The sequence below is a fragment of the Gymnodraco acuticeps genome, unplaced genomic scaffold (assembly GCF_902827175.1).
Source record: "Gymnodraco acuticeps unplaced genomic scaffold, fGymAcu1.1, whole genome shotgun sequence".
NCBI classification, from domain to species: Eukaryota; Metazoa; Chordata; class Actinopteri; order Perciformes; family Bathydraconidae; genus Gymnodraco; species Gymnodraco acuticeps.
The window spans coordinates 41888-61518 of NW_022990254.1; the positions used below are offsets into that span (position 1 = coordinate 41888).

General features: G+C 43.3%; 1 long non-coding RNA gene across 1 annotated transcript; it reads left to right on the plus strand.

Moving 5' to 3' along the window:
* Positions 1-1524: 1524 nt before the first annotated feature.
* On the plus strand, positions 1525-3126 carry LOC117549032. The gene is made up of 3 exons (XR_004569413.1): positions 1525-1972; positions 2250-2323; positions 2523-3126. It is a non-coding gene; the product is annotated as an uncharacterized LOC117549032 (long non-coding RNA).
* The last annotated feature ends 16505 nt before the right edge of the window (positions 3127-19631 follow it).

Sequence of the window (19631 nt, forward strand, 5' to 3'; positions counted from 1 at the left end):
CACAAACCCACACACACACCCCCCCCCCACAAACACACACACACACTGACCTCAGCTTCTCTCCTCACTCATGCATAGGGTGCAAATAGACTGAATTGTGAAGGGGATATGAAAGAGCACTTTGAGATGACTAATGTAAGCCACCCGTCTAACAGACACCTCATATCTCAGACTTTAATGGCATGCAGGCCTTTCCTCACTTCCATTCCCATTCCGGCCTAAAATCATTACTCAAAGTTAATCTGTATATCTTTAATATATTGAAGATAATCCGGTGCACCGGGGGTGCTGGCACTCACACTCTCATGTTACCAAATACCCTTTCAAAATCTCTTCTACAGGTGCACCATAGAGAGCATTCTGACCTTCTACAGGTGCACCATAGAGAGCATTCTGACCTTCTACAGGTGCTCCATAGAGAGGATGCTGACCTTCTACAGGTGCACCATAGAGAGCATCCTGACCTTCTACAGGTGCTCCATAGAGAACATCCTGACCTTCTACAGGTGCACCATAGAGAGGATCCTGACCTTCTACAGGTGCTCCATAGAGAACATCCTGACCTTCTACAGGTGCACCATAGAGAGGATCCTGACCTTCTACAGGTGCACCATAGAGAGTATCCTGACCTTCTACAGGTGCACCATAGAGAGTATCCTGACCTTCTACAGGTGCACCATAGAGAGCATCCTGACCTTCTACAGGTGCTAGAGAGGATCCTGACCTTCTACAGGTGCACCATAGAGAGTATCCTGACCTTCTACAGGTGCACCATAGAGAGTATCCTGACCTTCTACAGGTGCACCATAGAGAGCATCCTGACCTTCTACAGGTGCTAGAGAGGATCCTGACCTTCTACAGGTGCACCATAGAGAGTATCCTGACCTTCTACAGGTGCACCATAGAGAGCATCCTGACCTTCTACAGGTGCACCATAGAGAGCATCCTGACCTTCTACAGGTGCACCATAGAGAGGATCCTGACCTTCTACAGGAGCACCATAGAGAGTATCCTGACCTTCTACAGGTGCACCATAGAGAGTATCCTGACCTTCTACAGGTGCACCATAGAGAGTATCCTGACTGGCTGCATCAGGGCCTGGTACGGCAGCTGCACCACCCTCAACCGTAAGACTCTACAGAGGGTGGTGAAAACCAGGACGGAGCTGCCATCCATGGAGGACCTATACTCCCAGCGCCTCAGGAAGAAATCCCTCCGGATTATCAAAGACCCCCATCATCCCAGCCACAAACTGTTCGGTCTGCTGCCGTCTGGCAGGCGGTACCGCAGCATCCGGACTAAAACCACCAGACTCATACCTCATTCACACCAACGGTGTTTCGGGGCCGGTTCGGAGCTGGAGCTTGAAAAGCACCGGGCTTTCCTCTTCACACTGCAGCGGAGCAGCCTCTTAGCTCCGGAATCCGGTTCATTTCAAGCACCAGAAAATTGTCCGGCCAGAGCAAAAGCACCACATACGTCACGCTTACGTCGAGGCGGGGGCAGGGGCAGAGACAGATCAACTCCTGAACAACAACAAGAAGCCTGCGTGTTATCCAGTTTGTACACAACGATGGAGAAACTTAACAAAAGCAGTGGTCCACTGAAGAGACCAGCTACCTACTGTGAATCTGGTCTTCCGAAGAGGTACAGAGGAAGCTGGAGGGGAGCATGCGGTCCAAAGCAATTCTCCAACAATTGCAGAAACAGATGGCAACCGCTGGTTTTTACCGTACCGTGGAACAGATTGGCAACAAATTAAAAAAAGTCAAGAAGGACTATCGGGACCAAAAGCGAGACCTCGGACGGAGTGGTAGCGGTCGTCCGAAAACAAGTTCACATTATGACATGCTAGACTCGGTCCTCGGGGACAGACCGACGAGTGGTTTTGGATCTACGGTGAACTCACTTTCTCTCACGTCGATGATGTTGCAGGACGAGTCGCTGAATGTGCAGAGCTCATTTGATGCCGGTGAGTTATGCATTACCCATTTGTTTTATTTGTGACTTTTTGTTTTACAACATAAACTAAACCATGTAGCTATCGACAGACCTGGTAATAAAGCTAAAGTTGACCTACTACAGCTACCGGATGCTACCGGATACCAAACCAATAATAGCCCTAGCATGCTAATGCTAACAATAATAAACAAAGGTATCCCCATGGCAAAGACAGCTAAAGCCTCCAATGTATCTTCTTTCTTCTCACTAACGATTTATAATTCATTGTGTTTATATTGTGTTTACAGAAATATCTGCACAAGCAGCTCTTCCCAGGAATCTCTGGTGAACCTAATCCAGCCAGTGGGCCGACACAAACAGGGTAAGGTTTACAGTGGTCATAATAGTAATACTGTTCCCTGTTGCCATGTGCATTTATCATGGCATAGTCATTGTAGTAGTTGTTCAAGTTATACAACTGCAGCCATAAGAACAATACAACATTTCATTACACAGTATATAATATACATCTCATAAAATGCCATGAATACAGTGTTGACTTTATTTTTCTCTTTTTATAGTTAAAAGGAAGCGGGATTTATCATCTGGCCTTCTGGAGTATCTGGAGAAAAGTGAGGACAGGGAGGAAAGGCTTCAGGAGCAGGGCCAGGCATTGCTTAAGGAGCAGGGCCAGGCGATGCTTAAGGAGCAGGGCCAGGCGATGCTTCAGGAGGTGCATGTGGCCAATGCTGAGTGAGTTCCTACGAGTTTTCACCAGAATCGAGCAGAACAGCCACTCAATGCTTGGCATGGTAGACAGGCTTGTGAAGGTGATGGAGGCCAACAACAAAAGCTGACCATATTTTTTTTTTGTATACACGTTCTTTTTTTGTATACACATTATTATTATAGTATATTCGCCAAACTTTTTGGTGAATTATTGTCCATACATGTCTTTGATTTGTACAATAAACAAAATTCAAAAGTCATGTCTGATCCATGGATTTTATTGAAAAAACGGATAGGCATGTGTATTTGAGTTAAGAATATAGTCTAAACCGTTTGGGTATGCACTTTTTTTATAAGAATATAGTCTAAACCGCAGAAATGACTCTGGAAACGCTGCAGATAGAGCCATAAGAAAGGAATGCAACTGATTTAATGTGTAATCTTTTTATAGGCAACAATTTAAGCTTTGTTAGTTCCAGGTTTAATATTCAATTCAATTCAATTCAAAACCTTTATTTATACAGATAAAACCCATTGAGATCATAGACCTCTTTTACAATGGTGACCTGCTTCAATTAGTTCCAAACATTAATACAAACATGACAGAAAACAAAGGACATTATATGATACTACAGTTTGTATACTAGTAGCATTTACAGACACCAATATTTTCTGATTTATTACTCAGATGTGAATCATGTGTGCTATTCTTATCATTTAAAGTGCCCATAAAATGATGTTTGAAATGTAAATGTATACTTGCAATGTCTTCCTAGGAGAAGGCCCACTCACAGATTGACACACATTTAAATACAGGGCATTCACTTATGATATGACATACTGTACATTATATATGAGCCTTATCAATACAGGCTAATATGATGTTTTTTATTATGATAACAGTATAGAAGCATCAGTATAAACAAGTTACATTGATAGGGATCCTTTTTCTTTGTATTTCCTGTCAAATTAATTAATATAGTTTTTAGTAAGAATATACTATTTTGATAAAGGGTAATAAGATTGAGTATTGCCAATAATGAAATCAACATGTTCCACTGTTGTGTGTAGATGAACAGCAGTCATTGTTATTATGGATATATAATAAGGACTGCCGTTAACAATGGTTATATGATTTTGGGGAGGCCAGGACTGTATGATAATGTTCTATATTATTTGTAGTTCTTTTGTCCAGTTTCAATTGTATTCATAACTCGATGTGCTTTTTATAGTTTTTTTCATTTGATTTTACAATATAGTCTAAACCACAGAAATGACTCTGGAAAAGCTGCAGATAGAGCCATAAGAAAGGAATGCAACTGATTTAATGTGTAATCTTTTTATAGGCAACAATTTAAGCTTTGTTAGTTCCAGGTTTAATATGTGCAATAAGTTCATTTCAATACGTTTTGCAATAAACATTGAACCAGTCCGGCCCTCGACTAGTACCCATTTATTTTTATTTTGGCCCACTGTGTATTTGAGTTAAGAATATAGTCTAAACCGTTTGGGTATGCACTTTTTTTATAAGAATATAGTTCATACCTGTGTTTGTATCTAGATGCTGTGATTTGTATACAAAATAAACACACTTCAAGTCTGATCCAGTGATTTTATTGTAAAAAAAAAAGAGGCATGATACAAAATAGATCAGGTTTAACTGCAGTAATATTAGTGGTCCCCCATGTTGAAATAGTCCATCAATGCGGATCTAACATCAGCTCACTGTCAAGTCACTGTCATTATTTTGCTGAGTTCCAGCTCCCAGTCGTTCCTTTTTAGGAGGCACCTCCATCTTCCTTTTAGCCTTCCAAACGCCATCTCAACAACCGACCGTGCACTGCTCAGCCTGTAATTGTAGGTGTGCTGTTCAGGGGTCAGTCTCCCAGTGTCCGAAAATGGTTTCATTAGCCATCTTTGCATTGGATAGGCTGGGTCACCAATCAGGTAATGTCCCACATCACAGCCAGAGATGGTCATTTTGTTTTGGCCTAGCAACACTCCATCACTGATAGCCACCCAAAGATTAGATTGTTTTAGCACTCTAGCATCATGTACACTACCTGGGTCGCCAACACACACATCCCAGAACATCCCCCTGCCATCAACAACAGCCTGTAGAACAACAGAATGCCATCCTTTTCTGTTATAATAGTCCTTGGGATAATCTCGGGGTGCTAAAATAGGGATGTGGCTTCCATCTATTGCACCAACACACTGTGGTGCTCTCCAACGTCTGTTGAAAAAAGTGGCCATTTCCACCAACTTCTCCACATCAGGAAATGTGATATGTAGTGGAAGCAGCACTTCCATGGTTGCCCTGCAGAAATCCTGAACACAGAGGCAAACGGTGCTTTGGCCTACCCCGAAAAGATGGCTGATGGTCCTGTATTCACCTCCGGTGGCCAGCTTCCAGAGGGCAATTGCAACCCATTTTTTATTGGGTATACACAGACGGTAATTTGTGTCTCTTCTCCCCATAACGCCGCTGACCTGGTTGCAGATGTAGTCAAAGGACTGCCTGGACACGCGGAAATTCTGCATGAATTGCAGAGGGGAGAAGTCTGGAACAATGGTGTTCCACCAGTTGGAAGATCTGGGCTGTGTCCAAATACACGCGACCTCCGCCTTTCCGCCAGCTTCAACATGATCTGTGGAAATAACATTGAGAATCAGTTTTAATGTTATACCATAGTAATTAATTTAGCAAAGCTGGGTAGTTTGAGCTTGGCGCATGCAGAGGCTAACAACAGCTAACTCTAACATCGAATTCTTTCACACACACATACGGGTATTGGGCCGAGCGCGACACCGTACTTCCGGTATCCGCCGTTTTATGCGAGGTGCAAGCAGCCGTACACCGTCTAGGTGTTGCTAAGCTTCCTGTACTGAATATCATAGTCTATTGCCTTAATCAATATCTAGTCAACTCTAAAATACCCCATATATGCAATGGCATGATAATATTATTGAAACAAGTGGGGTATTCACCTGGTGTTTCCAGAAATTAGACGTAGATGCAGCCAAAATCGACGAAGGTCACTGTCGTTTTTCCATACATCTGCAGGCAGTCTGTAACAACCCACACAGCTCTAGTTTACGCTGGTAACGACCTAAAGCACACCCCTCAAGTCCAGAGATGTAATCCGAAGACATGCAGCGATTTCTTCGGTCGTTAATTCAGAAAAAAAACCTAGTGCGCTCTGCCTGGCTACGTTAGCTAGCTGTTTATATTTGCACTTCCAGGATATTAGCACCTCCAGGAAAATGGCGTATTTATATATATATATATATATATTAGGGCTGTCAAACGATTACAAATGTTAATCAGATTAATCACAGCTTAAAAATTAATTAATCATGATTAATCACCATTCGAACTATGTCCAAAATATGCCATTTATTTATGTATATTGTTGTGGGAATGGAAAGATAAATGAAAGAAGGCGGATATATCCATTTAACATACAGTATCTATGTTTATTATAAAAAAATTCTGTGTGTCAACATGAAAGCCCACAGACCTATCAATCATCAAACCGTGGGGTCTTAATTCATTACGTGTTTATTTCTATCAACGGGGGAGTACTTCAGGAAAGTCGACAGAGGGGGGTGGGGGGGGCGGCGGCTAGTGGAGTACTTCGTGACCACAGAGTGTGAACGTTGTGATCAGCTGTTTTAGCGCAGTGGGGGGGAGTCTCCCTCTGCAGCCGGTTGGCGTAGTTTTGGCACAATTCCGTTGTACAGACCGATGTTAACAGCAGCCCTGTCTGTGCACACGGAGACCGACTCTGTCGTCCGGTCAGGGCCGCCCCTCCCTACAGGCCAATCACACAGGCTGCATGGGGCCCCGCCGTGCGCAGGGGGCCCCGCCCAGAGGGCCCCAGCTGCTGTGCTCAGTTCTCCGCTCAGTTCTCCGCGCACCCCCCGCAAGAGTGAGTGAGAGATGACAAGGGGAGCATGTATGTAACCCGACACCGTTGTAATGTATCGACATCTGACTAATCACGGCTTTGATACGGCCACTAGTGCAGGTAAAGAGATGTCGGTGAAAAGACAGTTTCAGTCCAGCGCAAAAAACATAACATGAAGAAACTAGAGCATCACTCGAAGGTGGGTTATTGTATGAGTCAAATGTACAACTTGCGAATGTTGTATAAGTCAAATTGCCAATTGCCATATTAAAACATCAGCTGCAATTCACGACATGAAGAAGGCAGTCTCTGCATAGCATATAGGCTAATGGAGATGCAGTTATTTCCAGCATTCTTTATTTACCATTCATTCAAGTATGTTATGCCTTTTATCTGCTAATGTACAGGAGGAAGAGTGATCAACTGTCTGTCTAGTTGGCTTACATAACAGTTAAAGTTTAGAGCCTAAAAAACATGGAGCATTTTTTCCCCTTTTATTCATTTTTATGTCAATTTGCACATTTCATGGTAATGCTCAGCCTCTCCCCTTAACTCCTAACAGTCATCATGTCAACCACAACACAGAGAAATACTGATAGAAATGTGTGTAGTTGTTGATACATTGCTGACAGAGGGAACTACATTTTAATACAGATTTAAGAAATATCAGTTTTTGAGCATGTCATAAGCATGTTTTGTCTTGACTATATTATAATAAAACAATATAGTATTTTTATTATTGAATTGATTATGATTATTATTATTAGTAGAAGTAGTGAGAATAGTATTTGGCAGGAAATGCAGACGTATTCACCTGTAAACGCACACTGAACGACATACATGCACATTTACCATTTACCTCACTGTATAAAAAAGTAACTGTTGATAATAATAATAAACAGGAATTATATTTGCAAACATTTTTTCACTCCTGTCGGTTGGGGGGGGGGGGGGGCCTCATCTCACAATGTCGCTTGGGGCCCCAAGTTGGCAAGGGGCGGCCCTGCGTCCGGTGATCTAACCGCCTTCTGGAAAAGCTTCACAAATACGTATGTACGCAAATGCGCTTTGTGACACAAGTGACGGTACGCATTTCAGATTACGCACATAACCTGCGTACCAGTTATGTGCACCCCTGTACTACAGCAAAAGTATTTTCCGTCGGGACTTCCTGCAACAACACCACGCCGTTATCAAATATGTTCTATTGAGAAGACGATCACTTCGTGACAAAAGTTTTCAAAACCGTGGCTACTGAAATCAATCTTACTAACTGCTGTCTGTGCAATTTACTCCGCGCGAGTTGGCTGATTTTATTTTGCTTACTTTAACATCATTTTTCATGGTGGGGCTAAGCCATTTCTGGTGTAGCCTACCCCAGCCATACCCTGGCGCTGCCACTGGTGGCACGTATGGGGCGGGCCATTCTGCACATGCGTTAAATGCGTTAAATATTTTAATGCAATTAATTCAAATAATTAATTACCGCCCTTAACGCGATAATTTTGACAGCACTAATATATAGATATGGCCCGTGTTGCATTGTGGGTAGCTCGTGACGTCACTGTGTGTGAAATAATAGGACGTATATGTACCTTCTTTCTCCTACGGAATCTGAATCGTCGTTGATGTTTAGGATTGTAAAGCAGTTTTGAATTTAACATGTAACGACTGTAAAGTTGGTAGTAAAGTCATCCCATTTCTTCCATTTCGTTAAGACAGAGCAAAACCAAAACGAGTAGCGCTTCAACACAATCGGCCATTGTTGTTGTTGTTGTTGGTGTCAGCTGTGAGGGTTTTCCGCGCGGTTTGGCTTTATGAAGCAGGCACGCAAACGGTTACGTCATAACGCAAACGATGACGCAATGACGCAGCACCAGTCGGACTCTGGGCGGTGTGAAAAGAGCTTCCGCTAAACCGAAGAACCGGTTCTGAACCTGAAAAGCTCTAGCACGGAGCTTGAACTGGAGTTGCGTTGAATGAGGTATCAGAGACGGTTTCATCCACAGGCCATAAGACTATTAAACACCTGAACTTTGACACAACATCCATAACATTCATGGCTGCAATTTAGAAATGATTTATCCAATATATAATATTCCAATCTCTTGTATATAGACTCTTATTGGTCTTATTGCACTATTTCACTATTTTTAGTTATTTACTTGCACTATTTTTTCAGCTTTTCTGTGTTATTGTGTTGCAATGTTGGAGAAGCCTGTGACCTAAGATGTTCGTCATAACTACACTGTAGCTATGTACGTATGACCAATAAAAGCCTTGAACCTTGAAGAAAAGGAAAACATGCTAATAATAATATAAAATAACTGAGCAGATTAAAAAGTTTGGTGTTGAATAATGTATCGTAACAGAGATTCCTAGAACATGACTTCTTTGTTGATTTACATTTCCTTCTTCAAATATAAATGGCACATAATCAACACATTGTAATTGCAATTAGCTTAAAAGCACATATAAACAACTGCACCCATAAGTGATTCCTAACACTTGAGAAATCAGTAGAAAATAGACAAAGCAAGTACAAAATTAATCAATTAATTTCACATTTTACCTTGGGTTAATTAACATAATGATAATATATTTCAATGCTTGAAGTGAACATGGTGTTGAGTATTGTTCTTTTACACTTCAATTGAGAATCCATTTTGAAGGCCATGATAAAGAACATCCAAGCACCTACACCTCATGACATCATCTGCCTTGATGTTGGAATGGAATTCGGAACATTCAAAACATGCAAGGGTGATTCACATGAATACTCTGGTACTCCCTCGGAACAGGTCGTGTTAATTGCAGGTCATCTGGATTCAATAGATACACTAACTTCTACAGAAAACTACATTCAACATACGAGCAATACAGTCTTTTACAGAGAAAAAATCTACTAAAGACAGTTACCGTTTTCTACAAAGAAACACGGTTTCCTACAGACACACTTCAATTATTCTAACTACGCACAATTCAAGTCCAAACTAACTGTGCCATGGCTGGAATAATTAGCCCAGTAGTGTGTGAGCAGGAAGCCGCTCAGAGGCCAGAGGCCACAAATACCTTCAGCAGAGCTAAACTTGTAGAGGTTATCAAACACTGGGAGTTCAAATATGAACTTCTGGACAAGTACGCAAAGGACCTGGCAATGAAAAACAAGCACTGGGAGGTGAGTTGCTCTTATCACCAGAATATGGTGATTACCAGGATCGAGCAGTGGGAAGCTGTAATAAAGGGTCTGACACAATCAAACCAGTTGCTGGTGCAAAACAATGCAGGATTTGTGCGAGCTGAGAATGGCTGGCAGGAAGTGATCCACCAGAAAGACTCTGAAATCATGGGTCTGAAACAGGAGAAGGAGTCGCTCTCTCACAGTGCCTCAGTGGCCACAAACTGGCAGGAGAAATACAATGCACTGAAGGAGGAATCTTCAAAGCGCCTGGAAGAGAAAAAGGCGACAAACGTTGAAAGCGTTGAGAAAGATAACAAGTCCCTGGCAGAGAGGATTAGAAAAGACATGGCAGAAAAAAGAGAGGGATGGGCTTCTCTAAGCAAACTGATCAAGGAGAAATTCCAGAAGATTGAGGACAAGAAGTCACATCTGGAGGAAATGTCCACAAAGCTCCTGGCTGTGAAGCAAGAAATCCTGGAGGAGGAAGTCAAGGTCGAAAACAACCTGGAGGAGAATTTACCTCAGGGCACGGCGGAGCAACAACACAACGGGGAGACAGTGATGGTGACAGAAGTCCGAAAGATGGAGGATCAAATTAAGAATCCAGAAGATAAATCCATTGAGGACCTAGCTGAGACACTTCACAGCCAGGCAGAGGAAGACTCCTTGATGAAAGAATATCAGGAGGAGAAGTTCACTGAGGATGAGTCCACACAGGAAGTGGTTCAGATTCCAGAGATGGAGGATGAAGAACAATCCACACAGGAAGTGGTTGAGACTCCAGAGATGGAGGATGAAGAACAGTCCACACAGGAAGTGGTTCAGACTCCAGAGGTGGAGGATGAAGAACAGTCCACACAGGAAGTGGTTGAGACTCCAGAGGTGGAGGATGAGAAGAAAGAACCAGAAGAGTTCCCAGACTTCCCGAAGACCGAGGCAGCAGAGGTAGAGCTGCAGACAGAGGAAAGCGGAGAGGAGATCCAACTTAGCCTTGTGGCAGCGGTGGCCATTAAAGACCAGAGCTGTGAAACCACAGAGGTGGAGGATGAGAAGAAGGAACCAGAAGAGTTCTTCTCCTTAAAGAAGAGCGGAGAGGTCGTGCTGCAGAAAGAGAAAAGCAGAAAGAAGAAAAAACAACAATGGAAAAGAGTCAAGGACATCAAACTGGACGAGAAGTTCCCTGAGGCCCAGGCTGAGAAACAGCTTAGCTTGGATGAGGAATTGATGAAACCAGAGAAGGAGTCCATAAATGACCTCGTTGTTGAGACACCAAATTGCTGGGAAATTAACTTCACACCGATGTGGAAGGTCAAACCGACAGAGGACAACCTGGCCAATAAAGACCAGATCTGTGACACCCCAGAGGAAGAGGAAGAGGAAGAGGAGAAAGAACCAGAAGAGTCCCCTGACTTAAAGCAGACCGAGGCCGGAGAGGAAATGCTTCAGAAAGAGAAAAACAGAAACAAGAAAAAAAATGAGAGGAGAAGGGAAAAGGCGTTGAAAGCGAAGGGGATTATCGTAAATGAGATGGACAGCCTGGCCAATATAGTCCAGAGCTGTGAAACCTCAGAGGCGACGGATGAGAAGAAAGAAGTGGAAGAGTTCCCCGACTTACCGAAGACCGAGGCCGGACAGGTAGGTCTGCAGAAACTGGAAAGCGGAGAGGAGAACAAACGGAGCTGGGCGGCAGTGCTGAAAGACCAGAGCTGCTACACCAAAGAGAAGAAGGTGGAGGAAGAGGTGAAGGAGCCAGAAGAAGCCTCTGACCCAAAGAAGACCGAGGCACAAGAGGAGGTGCTGCTGAAAGAGGACCAGGGGAAGGAGCCAGAAGAAGCCCCTGACCCAAAGCAGACCGAGGCACAAGAGGAGGTGCTGCTGAAAGAGGACCAGGGGAAGGAGCCAGAAGAAGCCTCTGACCCAAAGAAGACCGAGGCACAAGAGGAGGTGCTGCTGAAAGAGGACCAGGGGAAGGAGCCAGAAGAAGCCCCTGACCCAAAGCAGATCGAGGCACAAGAGGAGGTGCTGCTGAAAGAGGACCAGGGGAAGGAGCCAGAAGAAGCCTCTGACCCAAAGCAGACCCCCGTGGAAGGAAAGCTACGTGTGGGGAAGAAAAGCAAAAAGGATAAGAAAAAAGAGAAGAAAAGAGAGGAGTATAATAGAAGCCACTGCTAGTTGTTTACGACGACAGTAGCTGCCTTTTCTTCCCATTCTTCATCTCTCTTCTCCTTCATCTTCCTCACCCCACCTCCATCTACAATTCATCCTCACCCTCTCTATCGTATTTATATATAGGGTTTTCTCCCAGAGTGCCGGGTTTCCCCACTTTATATCGAGTGATATCTAAAAAAAAAACGCTTAAAGAAATACCTCCATGCACCTCAAGCCCCTCCATCTATTCCACCCTTCCTCCTTCACCCTTCCTCCTTCACCCTTCCTCCTTCACCCTTTCTCCTTCACCCTTTCTCCTTCACCCTTTTCTTCTACACCCTCTCAATCCTCTATCAGTTGGGGCTTTCCCTGGTGTTCAGGTTTTCCCGCATTACATTTGTCTAAATTTACTTTTGAAGTGCTCTTTTATTTTTGTAGAATTTAATTGCCAAGGCTCAAAAAGTCAGGCATTAAATTCAGATATGTGTTTTCATTGAATACAAATTAAATAAATGTAATTAAAATTAGAAAGGTTTGTGTTAAATGTCTCCACCCCACTTAAACATATGAACACATTGTTGTATGATGTGTTGGTGACTAAGTGAAAGGACTGCTAACTGAAGAGGTAGCACACTGTTGAATCACGGGCTGCCAATCCAATTCAGGCAATTAGCCCATGAATTGTCGCACGCTTATGATTATTGTTGGGGAAATATTTCCCAAGGCCCATAACTTTGACCTAATTCTAGAATGTCATATCTTGTCTTGCCTTATACCATTTTATTATGACTTTAGCATATCAGCCATTTTCATTGTTATTCCAACCAGCTGAATGCACCGGGAGTGGCTATATACAGGACCGTCCTGTACACAACCCTCTGAAATGGCTATATACAGGACCGTCCTGTATATGCATTTCAGAGAGCTGTTTACAGGACGGTCCTGTATATAGCCATTTCAGAGAGCTGTTTACAGGACGGTCCTGTATATAGCCTCGGCCGAATGCACCACAGTTATAGTATGAACCCCGATGTATCAGAGTAAATAAGTTCCTGTTACCTATAAAACTCACTTGGTCCGTATGTCTTTCCTTTGAGATCCATCTAGATGCAACAAAGCGTTGGGATGGATCCATTATGAACATGAGAATATGTTTGTCGTGGATAGTAGTGATGGCAAAATGAAGCTTTGAATGAAGCGTCGAACCACTTGGACAATTGTGTCGGAAATAGGTTCATTTCTCGAAGCTTCAGTTACAGCGACCTCTCCTGGCGAAGTGCAAGGCTGCAGTGGGTTTAACGTATCTTTGCCTTGAAAAATATGCGTATCTTTGCCTTGAAAAATATGCGATGCACACACACACTAAGACTGAATATCATGTTCTATTTGCAATTAAAGATTGATAATTGTGTGTATTGGGTTATTGAGAAGAGACTAGAGAGTGCTGGACATGTTTTGGGGAGGAGAGGGCCTTTTATCAGTTATTAAAGTTGAAAAGCAATGATTAAAATACGTCCATTCCGGGCTTTGAACCAGCTGCGCGGAGGACATCGCCACATTCGGGCCGCCGGCTCTACCCACTGGGCTATCTATTCCTTGAAATATTTAACTGTTTTTATATTACTGATAATTGTCTTTTTGTTCACAACTTCTCCACATTTCGAAGTGTTTCCCGAGCCAGAACGACCTATCTTTCTTCCTGGCTTGCTCTATAATGATATCAAATGCAATACCAACAACAACTCAAGAGCAACAACGCAAACTACGACAACAACCCACACATTGTGCATTGTTTAGAGCGGTCATAAAGTGTTGAAGCACTCAAGTTTGAAACTGTTTCAACCTGTCACCTGTCAGAATCGAGACGAGGCAGTGCATTGAATCGCGTGAATGGACCGCGAACCAGTCAAGTGATTCATTCAGGAAATGAAGCAGTTGCTGCTTCGGACGTCACATGTCACGTGATTTGAAGCAGTTGCTGCTTCGTACGTCATATGTCACGTGATTTGAAGCAAGCTTCGAAGCACTGCTTCTATGGAATAGGAAGTCCAGGGTTGAAGCTCCGTTCGAAGCTTCAGTGTCAAACTGTCATCACTAGTGGACAGATTGCACTTTGACAGAGATTTTTGTTCGATAACTCACCTCTCTGACCACAGCTTGAAGTATCGACTGCAGCTCAGTGTGAAAGCAGTAACAGACAGACAGGAAGAGAGAGTTCATGCGTTTCTGTTTAAAAGGCAACTCTTCTCCTTTTTCTGAGCTCTGTGATTCTCTAGAGAAGCAAAAAGTCCGCTCTCCTGTTGAAAAGGATAATGTCCCTTTTAACAGGCCCCCAGGAGAGAGACGATTACCAAGAACTAGTCCCCAAATGAAAAAGTCTGTTTGAATTAGCCTGGATTCTTGGTTGAGATGCTGCATTGAGTCCTCTTAAGTGTTTTTAATTGACCTAAGTCAACCTAAGTGACTAAGTCACTGTCCCTGATGGAGGAAAGGTAATAAGGCGGGAAGCAGAGCGACAGCAGAGCGAGTTTGTTTGGTGTTGTTTGCTAACTGGCTAATTGGAAAGGAAGTCACATGAACGGACAGGTGTTATTTGGATGGATTTGTTTCTGTGCGACAGGGAAAATCTAATTCGAGTCTTTATGACTTCAGCTAAGTTGGAGTGACTTGTCTGCACTTTTTTCTATAATTACTGTGAATGCAGTTTTACATTTCACTCTCAAGTTTTCCAACAAAGTCAGTGCAATGCATTTGAGCTTTAACAATTTTAGTTTTTATTAATTTAACTTTTTGCATTTTTCCTCTAAGTTCAGCAACACACTTACTTGGTGTATGTAGCTAACAGCAGCTACAGACACCATTCAGCTATTCAAATGTTCAGCTTTTTCTGCCTAAGTTCAGCCACACATTTACAGCATTCACACGCATTTTCAGCTGGAGTTCTGAGCTGTTTATACAAGTGCAATCAGGATATAATGAGACCGAGAGCAACTCCAGTCCACTTGGATTTGTGTCTCACCTCTTTAATCAGCTTAAAATCCAAATGGTTGTCCATAGTATTGTGCTTTCAGTTGTATATGAGTCTAATTTAGGGTGGAATAAACGTCTCTTTTCAGGGAAGTTGCATTGCATTACATTTGAAACTTTAATCCAAAGCAACTCACTCATATTTACACAAGGCGGATCCTTTCTAGCCATTTGGAGGAGGGGCTCTGTAAGGAAGTCTGAAGGAAGGGGCAGATTCTTTCCGGTTGTGTATTTTCAAATTCTAGCGCACTCGAGCTGGTTTCTCCAAAATTACATACCCCACCTTTAACTTGTAAAAATAAGTTGGTTGATATCAATTAAATAATCATTATTAACTTATACAAATAGGTTGGTTCTACTCAATTAATGTAATACATTTAAATAATTGTATGGTATGATTGTTTCATAATACTACACTATGCCGTTTTTTAAAAAGTATTTTGGACATCCTCGGGGTAAATGCAAAATAAATGCAAAAACGGCATAGTATAGGACCTATACTATTCTTTCACACACAGTGACGTCACGAGCTACCCACAATGCAACACGAGCCATATATATATATTAGGGCTGTCAGTCGATTAAAATATGTAATCGCGATTAATCGCATGATTGTCCATAGTTAATCGCGATTAATCGCAAATTAATCGCACATTTTTGATCTGTACCTTAGAGGAATATTTTTCAAGTTTTTAATACTCTTATCAACATATGAGTGGACAAATATGCTTTATGCTAATGTTTATTATCATTTGAACAATGACAAATATTCTCATGAATATTAAACACAACAACCTCTGAACATTACAAATATTCACCTCAATTCAACCTGGAACCTAATGTGTGTGTGTGTGTGTGTGTGTGTGTGTGCGTGTGTGTGTGTGTGTGTGTGTGCGCGTGTGTGTGTGTGTGTGTGTGCGCGCGTGTGCGTGTGTGTGTGTGTGTGTGTGTGTGTGTGTGTGTGTGTGTGTGTGTGTGTGTGTGTGTGTGTGTGTGTGTTGTGTGTGTGTGTGTGTGTGTGTGTGTGTGTGGTGTGTGTGTGTGTGTGTGTGTGTGTGTGTGTGTGTGTGTGTGTGTGTGTGTGTGTGTGTGTGTGTGTGTGTGTGTGTGTGTGTGTGTGTGTGTGTGTGTGTGTGTGTGTGTGAGATGGATCGTTGGAGCTATGTGCAACTCAAGGCATATGCTCGAACGGGAGCTGCCTGGACTCTGCAATCATGTTGCGCACTATCCGTGCTGAGTGTGCTGACTTTTCGTACAATGTCCCACTGTCTGGCTTCCTGCATAAAGTCAAGTGCTCGGCGCAGTTGTGGCGAAATGTCGCTCCTCTGTTTTCATCGAAACAGCGCCTTATATCCGTTAGCGCAGCTAGCTAGCACCAGATGCTAACAACAACAATGCACGTAAGGTCTCTCTCTCGCTCGCTCGGGCCACACATACACACGCCCTCCCGGTCCTCCCAATAGCCAGTCGGTGCCTGCCGGTGAGCGTGGAAGTGTGGTCTGCCACAAGCGGGCGGCAGGAGCGGGGCTGTCAGCATCAGCTTGTAGATGATATTTTAAACTCGATGCGTTCTGAAACTACGGGGCGGTAGAGGAAAAAAATACACATGCGTTAATCGCGTTAAAATAATTAGTGGCGTTAATTTTTGTTTTGTTATTAACGCGTTAACTTGACAGCCCTAATATATATATAAATACGCCATTTTCATGGAGGTGCAAATATCCTGGAAGTGCAAATATAAACACCTAGCTAACGTAGCTAGGCAGAGCGCACTCGTTTTTTTTTCTGAATTAACGACCGAAGAAATCGCTGCATGTCTTCGGATTACATCTCTGGACTTGAGGGGTGTGCTCTAGGTCGTTACCAGCGTAAACTAGAGCTGTGTGGGTTGTCGGATTGCCCCTTACAGACTGACTGCAGATGTATGCATCTACGTCTAATTTCTGGAAACACCGGGGGCCTGTACTACGAAGCTGGTTCAACCTAACCTGGATATGTTTGAGTTAGCCGGTTGGCCTAATCCAAAACATACGCGCTGTCGCTAAACTGTACTACGACACTGGTTATCAAGTGGATCGCTCAAGCCAGCCGTGTCCTATCTAGTTAGGTGCGCGTTCACATGAAAGGGGTGGCATTTGGAGCATTCGACCAATCACAAACATGGAGAAGCGTACTGACAGCGCAGCGTCATACTTCCTGAATGAAAAGTGAACTTTAATACTAGTCAAATATGAAGAAGTTAAACTTTAAACATCCATGTCTTAAACACTTTATCCAGGATAAAAGCCACACCTGCAAGGTGAATACAGCTGGTAAAAGAAAAAGTGTTTGAATGCGTACATTAACAGGTTTATGATATCACTGCCCCGTCTAAAACACGATCTGACTTTAATTACATTTGTCTCGAGTGTTTCGTCAACTTAATGTGTTGCTTAAAATAATACTTCTGCATACAGTATGTGACACTGTGAGTGTTGCACGGCCAGATACGGCTCAGCTGACTCAGATAAGGAAATATATGATACATTATGATGTGATATAATGTGATATGAATGATAATGGGACACATCGACGTCTGCACTCAGTGTAGGCCTACTTATGTTGTGGCAGATATTTAAGTAAGCTTTCTTAACGCTAATGTTATAATAGTCAGATTGCTCTGAAGATGGGAGGTGATATTCTATTCATTTTCACACAGTCGGTGATTTTTGCCGGCCGTCTTTCCTGCAATGGCAGTTTTTCTGTATTTCCTTTCTCCTGTAATATGACTTGATCACTTTAAACTCCGCACACTGAGCTCTGATTGGTCAGCAGGCGGTGCTTTCACTGAGTTGAGCTCTACGGAGCCTACACACGGCGGCGTGCGTTGCCGCTTCAACGCTTCTGCCCATTCACTTTGAATGGGGTGACGTCACGATTCGCCGAACTGCATTGTGGGAGCAAAGCGTAGCTTTTCTCGTGGTGCTCGCTGCAAAAGTAGAGCAATGTTCTACTTTTGCCGCCTCGACGGAGGCGTCAGCCAATCAAATCCCGCGTATGCAAATCTGACATTACAAGCGCTAGCCAATCAAACCGCGTGTATGTTGGGAGAGCCAGACCGCAGTTATTTCCCATATGTCAAAAAATGGAGGAGAAAATGATCGTGGCGGTACTATATGACCAGTCCCTCTTTACATACAGCGATACAAACCGGAGGAGCCAGGCATGGGGGGAGGTGGCAGAGACAGTGGGTGAAACTGGTAGGTGTTCGGCTGTTTGGGGAGTTTATATCCAGTGTTCTTCGTTTGAATGGACAGCTAGCAAGCATAGACAGTATATTTAGCCAGCATGGATGTAGCATTAATTCTTTGCTTTGTATGTCCGGGGCGGGACATTCATGTGATTGGTTGTTGGTCGCGTTGTTCGTAAAAAATCCCCAAGCTTCAGACACGCCCACCGCCAAGCGGTAACGCACGCCGCCGTGTGTAGGGGCCGTTAGCCTGCAACCTAACCTGGTCCCGACCTGGGGGGTATACTACGAAGCAGGATTTTCGTTTAGCAAGACAACTTCTGGGATTTCCGGTACTACGAAGCTGGTTCACTTTTTAGCGGGCTAGATCTCCATGGTGACTTATCCTGGAACCTAGCCTGTGCTCCGAAGCCGGATATGTTCCAGGATAAGAGATCAACTCAGCGAAAGCACCACGCCTGCTGACCAATCAGAGCTCAGTGTGCGGAGGAAATACAGTTTTTAACTGCCGTTGCAGGAAAGACGGCCGGCCAAAATCACCGACTGTGAACGTGAAAATGAATAGAACATCACCTCCCATCTTCAGAGCAATCTGACTATAATAACTATTATACTATTATGTTAAGAAAGCTTAATTAAATATCTGCCACAACATAAGTAACCGGATCAAAGTAACATTACGTTGCCTACAGTCCGCGGCACTGTGTGCAGATGTTGATATGTCCCATTATCATTCATATCACATCATAATGTATCATATATTTCCTTATCTGAGTCAGCTGAGCCGTATCTGGCCGTGCAACACTCACAGTGTCACATACTGTATGCAGAAGTATTATTTTAAGCAACACATTAAAGGTGGGGTAGGTAAGTTTCAGAAACCGGCTCGAGTGCGCTAAAATTTGAAAGTACACAGCCGAAAAGAATCCGCCGCTTCCTTCAGACGTCCTTACAGAGCACCTCCTCCAACACACATGGAGGCGCAATGCACGCCCAATGAGGGCACGAGATACATTTGTGCGTGCACGAGATGGAAGGCTGACAGACAGGGCGGCTAAACGGATTGGTTGTACTTTTTACAGTATTATGGGTTCCACAGATGACTTTTTTTTATGGGTTTTTTGTCAAAGCACTTAAGATATTCATTGCTATCGGGATGTTAAGAGCATTCTATGGAATATAACAACAAGTGTATCACGAGCCGGTTTCTGAAACTTACATACCCCACCTTTAAGTTGACGAAACACTCGAGTCAAATGTAGGCCTAATTAAAGTCAGATCGACTCGTGTCTTGGACGGGGCAGTGATATCATAAACCTGTTAATGTACGCATTCAAACACTTTTTCTTTTACCAGCTGTATTCACCTTGCAGGTGCAACTGTGTGGCTTTGATCCTGGATAAAGTGTTTAAGTCATGGATGTTTAAAGTTTAACTTCTTCATATTTGACTAATATTATAGT